Here is a 9621-nt window from a genome sequence, read left to right as displayed (position 1 = left end):
CAGCCCTGGGTGTTAGGCATGCTGAGCTACACAACTGGACACTCTCCAAGTCCAGCAACTCATTTGCTGCAGATGGAGCCGGGACCGTGCAGCAGGCTGACGTCTAATTTGCAATCCAACATACCTTGACATAACCCACACAGAATCGTGGAGGCTGGCATGGGGCTGGGATGTGGGACACCCCTGGGGGCTGACAGCAGCTTGCCTGGGTGGGGAGGGGGCTTCTGCCAGCAGCTGGGCCCAGATCGATAGGCAGACAGAGGGGATGATGCATGTCTCAGGCTGTGGCCTGAGGGCAAAAACGGGAGAGAGGTTTGATGTGAGGATGCCGGCAGGCCACTGCAGCAGCGGGTCCTGCCGGGAGCTGTGGCTCCTGTGGCGTTTCCCCTTCCCAAGCCGGCTCTGCCCAAGCTGCCCGGGCATCATGCCGTGGCCCGGGGGCAGCAAACAGCTGAAGCAACATAGGATCGGACCCATGCACTGAAATGAGTCTTTTTTAAAAAATTTCCATTACTATCTTCTATTTTGTGGTCCAAGACAGTGAGCAGAGTTGCAGCGGTGGTGGTGGGCAGAGGCTGGGCTCGGGCTGGATCCATGCCCCCTGTGGGGATGGGACCCTCTGGGGAGTGGGACACCACAAGGCACGGCTCGGTGGCATTTTACCCCCCTTGTTGCGTTCAGCCAGCACTTGGTCTGCATCCCCAGGACATCACAGTACCAGAGCCAGCAAGGGGACCGATGTCCCATGGGTGCAACCCAGCAAGGGGCTGTGCGGGGCAGTACCGCTCCATTATTTACCATCCAAGACACAGAGTGGTGCTGGGGATGGGGGAAACGCTGACAGGGGGGACATGGACCCCTCCCCGAGGAGCAGCGTGTGCTTTTCTTGGCAGGGTGCCACGGGAGGCAGAGAGTTGTCGCTGTGCACACACGGCGTCAGACATCATCATCATATTAATAATGAAAGGGCAGCTCCTTCAAAGCTCTTCGCCCCTGCGCTGGTGAGAGCACGGAATGCAGAGGAGATGCGTGAGCCTCATCCCAAGCAGCTGCGGAGAGAGTGTTACAATGCCCGGCTGGTCCTGTGCTGGGCCACTGACCTGGGGTGACAAAAAATGTGCCAGGTCGCCCCGGGTGCTCTCCCTGCTGTGAGTTTGGCGCCGGGTGGTCCCTGCATGGGAGCGGGGCAGTCCAGGGTGCCCCCCAGCTTCTGTCCCCGTCACTGCCCTGTGCAGGCTCCCCTGTCCCCTCATCCCACAGGGAAAGGCTGTTTCAGCTGCCAGGGAATTTAGCAACGCTGCTTGCTGTGCCAGGGCCTTTTCTTTCCACAGGAGGAATCAATAGCTCAGACAATGAGACAAACTACCTGCGAGGATGTCTTGGGCTGCAGCCAAAAGTGGGTCCCTGGTAGCGGCTCCTGGGGCATTTCTTCTGCTCACCCCTGTGCAAGACCTTTGGATTTCCAAAAAACCTCCTTTAACAAACTCCTCCACCCCACCCTCCACCCCCTTTTTGTCCAGAGCACCCCTGAGCCTGTTGCTCTCTGTGAGCATCTCAGCAGGACCAGACTGGGGCAGAGCATCTCTTCACCTATTTTCTCTCTGCCAAACCCACCCCCCACCTTTCGCCCCATTCAGGTGGCCAGAGCCGGGAGGGTTTTGCTGTGGATGCCCCAATCTGGGGAAGAAGGAGTCAAACCCCCTGTGCCGGGTGGAGGTGGAGCACCCCATGGCCACCCTTAGCCCACCCCATGCCCACCCTGCGCCCGCCTCATGCCCACGTGCTCTCCCTGGCACTGCATACATTTTGCAGGGTCCCATCCTGCAGCGGTGCCCTGGTGCGGGGGAGCCTGCTGTTCTCCCTCCCTCCAGCCCTTCCTGCCCAGCTCTTTCTCAGGCTTTTTTTTTTTGTCTCTCGAAACACAACAAAACCCCCAAATCCTCCACAACTGAGAAACCTCCTTTTGTTCCTCTTTTCCCTTTGCTTTCTGCCGTGGTAGAGTATCGATTGGAGCTGATGCTCTGTAATCCGCTCTTTCTGTGAAAAGTTGGCATCCTGGAGTCCCTGGAGGGGCTGGATCCTGCCCCTGCATGGGTCTTGCTCCTCTGCCAGGCTTGGGGTGCAACGGGAAGGCTGCATCCCCCCATCCCATCTTGGTCCATCCTATCCCTCCCATCCCATGCCTGCAAAGCTGTGGGCTAAACACTTGGTGGGGGGACAGTGCAAGCAGCTGCTGGGTGGAAAAAGACTCTAGTTTTGGAGAAGAGCCAGGTCGGATCCTGCTGGGATGGATGTCCAGAGTGCTGGGCATCCAAGGGAGCCCTCCTGCCCCTCCAGCGGGGCAAGGGGTGATGGCACAGGGAGACATCAGAGCTGATGAGAGGGGCTGGCTGCAGGGCTCAGCGGGGGGCTTTCCAGAGAGGAGCAATTCCCGGTGGCCAAGGAGGGCTGCGGAGAGCTGGGGCTGACCCCGGCCTGAAAGGGGCTCATTGTGGGCTGCATGGCTGCCCCTGCGGGGCAGGGCCCTGGCCAGAGCACCCCGCTGAGACCCGCTCTGTGCCTGTAGCCCCCCTCTGCACCCCTCTGCCCCACTCCTCTGCACTGCTGCTCCGCCTATACTTAATGATGGCAAATGGGCCAGAGTTCTGGAAAATAAGGGGGGGGGGGGGGGAACAGCCAAAAGTGTCCAAAAAACACAGGCAAGATTTTAATTTAAAATCTTTTCCCGCATGAAGAGCAGCAGCCCGGGCCATCTGGAGGAGCATATGCAGGTGAGCAGGAAGCAGTGGTGCCTCCCCCAGCTCCCTTGCTATCAGCAGCCCCCCAAAATGACTTTTGGCTGGTAAAACCTAACCCTGGCAGAGGGCAGGCATCCTGATCCCAGCCGGCAGCCTGGGGGAGCCTCAGCTTTCCCTCCCAAGCTACCAAGACCTCTCTGTTTAATTGTTATATTTGCAGGAAAAGTGATTATGAATCCCAACACAAACTGCAATAGCAGCTGAGTTTATTGCAAGAGATTAATTCAGCAGTTTAATTGAAACTGCAGGAGGACGGAAAAGCATCAGTCCGGGGCTGGGAGGAGGGGTCAGCCCTGCTCAGCCATACCCACATTCACCCCTAAACCCCAGCAATCAATGAAACCCAAATTAGCAGATTTACTGTCAGACGACTCCATCATTGGCTGAGCATCACATCCAGCATCCTAAAGCCCCAAGTCTCCTAGCAACTCCCCAGCGCTGCCTCTGCCCACCCATTAACCCCTTCCCCAGGGCCCCCGTTCCATGTGCAGCACCCCGTGCTTTGAAGGCATTGCTGCCATGCTGGGCGTGCGCAGGGGTTTTATACTGCACATAAATCTGCAGCGATACCTGAAGGATGCTCGTGATGCTCGGCCAGGTGGGTGAACTGAGCTGGGCTGGTTAGTCGAGACCTGGAGTTTTTTATTCCAGGTAGCACAGAAAAATCCTCAGGTTTATGTATTGATGGCAGAGGTTGGTTTCTAAATGTCACGGTAGTTTGGAAGGTTTCATCCTCTCAACTTGCGGAGATGCTGGGAAAAGGTCAGGGAAACCCCAAATCATGGCCAGCCCATGCAACTCCCTCTTGGCATCAGCATCAGGAGAGGCAGAGCATGAGCCTTCCAGCCTCCTCCTCCAATTTCAACAGTAAATCAATTACACCATTTCTTTGGGAAGTGGATGAAGAGAGCTGAAGTCGCTCTGTTCCTAACCTCCCTGCAGATGAAAATGTCCTTGAAAGTGTAAAATCGCAGTAGGACTCAGCGCGGTGCCCAGGCCTGGGCTGGGGGGCATGAAGCTGCTCTGTGATAGTTGTTATTTCGGTTCAGATGTCCGATACTTCTCTGGTTTGCCTTTAGAGATCAGAAGGCTGGAAACAAGGGCTGTAAAAATAATGGTTTGTTGGTTGAAAAATAACAGTTGACATAAAAAAACCCCAGTCGTCCTTTTTTTAAAAAAAAACTGTCTTAATATTTATAGGCTGGGAAATATGTCCAAAGATCATGTGCCACTGAAAAGGACAAATCACTTCTCTTACTTCAGTGTGCCTTGTTGGGCTTTATCTGAAACATAGTCATAAAATTACCAAATTGAAATTTTAAATGGGGGGGGGGGAGGGGGAGGGGGATATCTGGAGGGTTTGTTGCTGCTTCTATTTTCCTATTGCCAAATAAAATACAATTAAAGCAACATTTTATATGCCAGCCAGCATAGCTAACATTGGTTTTCTGACGGCACTTTTTTCTGTCAGCCAATGAAAATAAATGATGCAGGATTACCAGCGAGCATCCAGCCTCTGTGGCTGGAGGGGGAATCGGAGCAGCAGGCATTCGAGTACGGAACAGAGGGATTTTACTCCCGCTGGAAGTGGGAATCTCTGTGGACTTCACCAGCAGAGCTCTCTGCCGCCGCCTGCAGCAATGCTTTGCTCTTGCTGCTCTGCCAGTGCTTCCAGTTCCCACCAGTGCTTCCCAGTCCAAGGCGCAGCGCTTATCTGGGGGTGGCAAATTAACTCAGGGCCCCCCAGTACTTCTGGCATGGCCCTGGCCAGGCCAGCGTGGATCTGGTTCCCCGTAGGGCTCGCTCCCGTGCCGAGGGCTACCAGCAGCTCAGCTGCCGACTGCACCAAAATCCCCGTGGTAATTGGATGAGGGCACTGGTTTCCATGAGAATATTAACTCAGAGCCCCGGCCCCGATCCCCGGGCGACATGCTTGGGAATATAAAGACACGGTAGATCATATTATGGGGGGGGTGTGTCTCTCCTGCTTTAAACTCAAAGGCATCACAACAACTTCTGATTTGTCACAGAGTCTATTGGACCGTCTCTCATTGATGGGAGGGAGAGGAAGAGGCAGTCGCTGCGGAGGGGTGGCCCCCGGCAGGGGTGCTGAGCCATCACAACTCATCACAGTGATGGGCTCTCACGGGGTTTTGGAAAAGCAGGTTTGGAAAGCAATTAAGAGGGCTGGCAGGGGAAATGCTGCCAGCAGGCAGGTGTTGGCTGGGGAAATGCTGCCGGCGGGCAGGGGCCAGCAGGGGAAGTGCCACCGGCTGACAGGGCCAGGCAGGGGAAATGTCGATGGCATGCAGGGGTTGGCGGGGGAAATGCCGCCAGCAAGCTTAAGCGATTTCCAAGCCTGTTTTTTGAAAGCCCCCTGAGAAACCATCATTTTGGTGAGCTGTGAGTGCTCAGCACCTCTCAGGAAATAGCCCAGAGAGCGATTGCAACCACGGACTGTCGTGGCAACGCTGATGCATGTTCCTCTAGCATTGCAAAGGTCCTGGGGCCTTTGCAGGCAGGAGCTCAGCGCCGCCATCCTGAACTTGCTCCCATCTCCCCGTGGGACTGGTACAGCTAGACACTTAGTGAATGAGGGGGCTCCAGTGCCCTCCCAGTTATCAGTTTAGCCAAGTCTCTGTTTGAGGTGACCATCTGGTGGCATCTGCTGCTGCTCAGCTGTCACCCAGCCTTACTGGTGATGCTCAGGGGTACCCAGGGAACATATCCAGGGCCTCAGCACAGGGTTAAAAACCAGACAGATGGATGCATGGGCAGATGGACTTCTCCCCATCCACAGCAGGGAGGCAGAGGAGGACAGACAGACAGATGTGCCTCGTTAGCCAATGAGGTGGCCTCAGGTGATGCTAACAAGCCCATTAAAGGGGTTTATCAAGGGAAGCCACAGGCTGGCAGAAAGGCTGCTGGTTTTATCTGAGATGCTGCTTTTGGGCTGGGATTCCTAAGCTCCTGCTCGTTAATTAGAAAAGCTTCAAGGAGGTTTGTACTGGTTGGCCTCACTTGTGAGTAGCCGTAATATGATGAGTGATTAGGGACTCTGAAGCTTTTTAGCAGGTATCATTAAGCTACTGATGAGCTCAGGCAGGGAAAGGGTCTTTTTGGCTGTGCCTGAAACTGACTGGTCCTGCACTGATCCGGCTCTTCCTCCTGTTGTGGTCCCTGACCTCCTGAGCCCCAATGAGAGGGTGAAGCATGTGTCCTGGGGGCAATGATGGCTCAGCTGTCACCTTGTGTCCTTGGGCTGGGTCAGGTCTGATGTCCTTCAGGTCATCTGTGAGATGATGAGCCTGTGGTCATGCATGAGTGGAGCTGGGAGGTCCCTATTTTCACTGTCTGCCAGGTATTGAGAAAACCTGGGGATGATGAGCTCTGCAGAGGTGGCTTCCAGACTAGTTGTGCATGAGGAGAGAGGATGGTGATGCCTGTCCTGGCAATTGCTTTGGGAGCACCTTGCCCCAGAGAGTTTGATCCCCAGTTATGGGATTTCCCCATGTCCAGGAGCTGTTGGTGAAGCTTTCTTGCTCAGGGGACATCCTCTTGAGGGGCAACATCCCTGTTCCATCTTCCTCTTGGCCCCCCTGAGGCTCCCAGGGGCTGGGACAAGACAAGGAGCAAAATCTTCCAGATTTTCTCTGCCCTCCCTTGTCTTCTCCTGTCTGCCTTGGCAAAACTTCACACAGCTCAGCAGCATCCTAACTGTCGTGGTCTGGTTGGCATCACTAGCGCTGTATTTACGGCAGTGTTAATTAAATACTTTCTGCAATCAGTGCTGCGCATGACCCTGCTCCCTGAGCAGGGTTGGGCTGTAAAGTGCCGTCACTGAGCGAGAATGTGACTGCCACCGTCCTGGGGAATTTCCAATAGACATTTACTCATCCCAGGCCTCCCATTTCTCTTTTCGTGACATTTTACAAAGTTCAGGTTTACAAAATAAGCCAGCGCGCAGAAGAGATGCTCCAGATGTTATTTACACTGCACGTGCCATTTCCCACTCAATGGGGTCTTCACCCTGTGGTGAGCAGAACTGAGGGGGCCCTGCCAGTGGCCCTCTCCTGGACTGGTCCCCTCTGCCCAAGGGGCTGCCGCTTTTGATGAGGACCACCCCATCACCCTGCCCCAGAGACCTCGGCACTGGAGACCCCTGCTCCTTGCATGCCGCTGCGTGCTGGGAGAGCAGCAGAAGGCTGTGGCTGTGCCGACTGAAACGCTCATGGCGTTGTGCAGCTGAACCTGCCTCCAATCCCCACTCCAGTCGCAGGGCAAGGGATGGGCTGGGAGCAGGTATGGCCACTGCCTCAGAGGGGCCAGGCAGGGCAGGGAGGTAGGGCTGCTGTGGTTGTGGGGGGTAATTTGGGATGCTCAGCTGCTCTGCTTTTAAAAATAAGCCTGGGTTAAAAACTGGTGGGGAGCAAAAGTGTGGAGGCAGCAGTCTGCTAGCAGAATCCAGTTAGGTGTGACAGTCTCCTAGGGTCTCGGCTAAGGGCAGAAAAGCCCCTTTTGGCAAATGACTGGTGGCAGGAGCTGCCTGCTCCAGGAGGGTGAGGCAGCATGCGTGCCGAAACCTGGGAGCAGGGAGGAGGGGTCCATCCTGGCGGGGCACAGCTGGCCCCCGCCACTTGCCCCTCCTGGCACAGAGATGCACTCGCACAAAGTGGTACCCTGTGCCTCTCTGACCCACTCCCATTTAACCCATGCCCGGGTTCTGTGGGCTTTGGCAGTGGAACCTGGGGAAAACCACTGAGCTGGGTGACCAAACCTTCTCATCCTCTTCCTCAGGACAGAGGTGGCCGAGGGAGACCTTGTTTTATCCAGCACTACAGCAAAGACAGCTCATCCCTTCAGGGGAAGGTTCTGCTGGAAACCAAGAGCGTGCCCATCTCACACTACTGGCCCGAGGTGCGGCTGCAGTCAGGGGCACTGACCCCGCTCCCACCCCAGCCCCATGGGATGGGGCCATCCTCAGCCTCATGGGCGGTGGGGGCAGGTAAGAGGGTGGTGGCACCCGGTCCCACGCCAAAGCACTCTGTCAAAACCTGGCTGCCGGCTTTGAGCTGGGCTACAGGGGACGGGAGCCGCGGCTCCGGCACACCTCGCTCCTGCCCTGTGCCTGCCTTGTCAGGTCTGATCAGGAGGAGGATCAGTCGGCCCTGCCTGCACTCTCTCTCCAGATTTAATTAACGGGCCTTTCACCTCTACCCTGAAGGAATCTGCTATCTTCTGTCTTCTTAATTAACGTTCATTAAGCAAATCAGAAGAACATTTTTCCTCACTGCCTCTGTGGCTCTTAACCCTTGCAGGGTGCCAGGTCCTTGCCGGGGCAGGAAAAGTCTCCTGGGCTGTGATGACAGGTTGGGGCAGCACATGGACACCAAAGCCTTGGTCACCGTGTCTCCACCACGCTTGGACCAAAATTCTGAGGCAGTAGGTGAAGTCTCCCCAGGTACAGAAGACTTCAGCTGGGCCCCACTATATCAGTGGGGCAAAATCCCAGCTCTGATCACTCTTATGGACACCCTTGTTCAAGCTCATCCATGTCCCTGGAAGACAAGGTGTTTTCTGTAACCAGCTTTAGCTCTTCATCCCATCCAGGGGTGAAGCTCGCCCACAGCAAGGTGATGTATCTGTGTGTGAAGGTTTCGCTGTGGGAAGCCGCCATCCAAACCTGGCAGGCATTGCAGCCCCGGAAAGATGCATCCAGCATCTTGTTCTCAGGAAAAGAGGATTATCTGGGGTTACTTCTGCCCCTTCTCTTGTGGACTGAAGTTAGATGTGATGTGTTTTTCCTCACCCTTGGACACTCGTGGGGGACAGGGTTGGGCCAAGATCCTTGGCTGACCATCTTCCTCCTGTGAGCCACAGCAGGGTGGTTGCCGGTCACAAGGACTGGGCAGGGGGATGTCTCCCACCTCCCCAGTCTCCCCTCAGAGATGACCCAAGGAAACTTGACTGGAGGGAGCTGCTGTTCTGTGCCTCTGCATGGGAGGGGAGCTGATCTTTTCCAGACAGCCTTCAGTCCGAGTCACCAGCAGCAGCCGGCCCCGAAGCAGTGCCAGACCACGAGCCGGGCCCGGATTGTGCCCGGAGCGCCCATCCCATGCAGCAAGTGTAGGGTGTCTCCTTGGGCAGGCAAGTTACAAGGCCCAGTACCCTACAGGAGCCTGATGAGGGGCTTGGCCAGCCTGGGGTGCAGCTGAATCAGTCTGGGGAAGTGTTGCTCCCACACCAGCTGCAGCATCCCCACTGCTGGGTAAGATGGTGTCACCACCGATTCCTATCAAGCTCTGGCCCCGTGGGCCATCCCCCCTATGCCAGGGGCTGTGCTGGAGGAGGAGGTAGAGTTGGGATACTCTCATCAGCTTTGCTTGAATCCTCTGTGCATCCCACAAGCACCCACCGAGCCCTGGTTGCATGGTCTCGTTGCTCTCTAACTCAGACTCCTCTGCAAGAGTGGATGGGCCAGGCAGGGAAATCATCTCCTGGGTGTGTGTAACACCCCAAGGAGGAGGTGGCAAGCCCTTGACATAAGAGAGCCTCTCCTGGCCAGAGTTTGCAGCCTCAGGAGCAAGGGGAAAGCAAAACACCTGGAAAAACCTCATCCCTGCTGGGTGCAAACACCCTTAAAACTGGTGGTGGAGATGCGTAGGGCAATTTTTGAGGGGAAATCCCTTCTCTTTCTCCCTGAAGGTTGACAGGGGGTTTGCCACTGGCTGCCCGCTCCCAGGGAGCTGATGCGCAGCTCCTTGGTGCTGGGAAATTCACCCTTCCCAGCGGAGCTGGCTCTGGCTGTCAGAGCCCAGGTCAA

Source organism: Phalacrocorax carbo, chromosome 18 (assembly GCF_963921805.1).
Source record: "Phalacrocorax carbo chromosome 18, bPhaCar2.1, whole genome shotgun sequence".
NCBI lineage: Eukaryota > Metazoa > Chordata > Aves > Suliformes > Phalacrocoracidae > Phalacrocorax > Phalacrocorax carbo.
The sequence above is the reverse complement of the archived record's forward strand: the minus strand, read 5'-3'. Positions refer to the sequence as shown.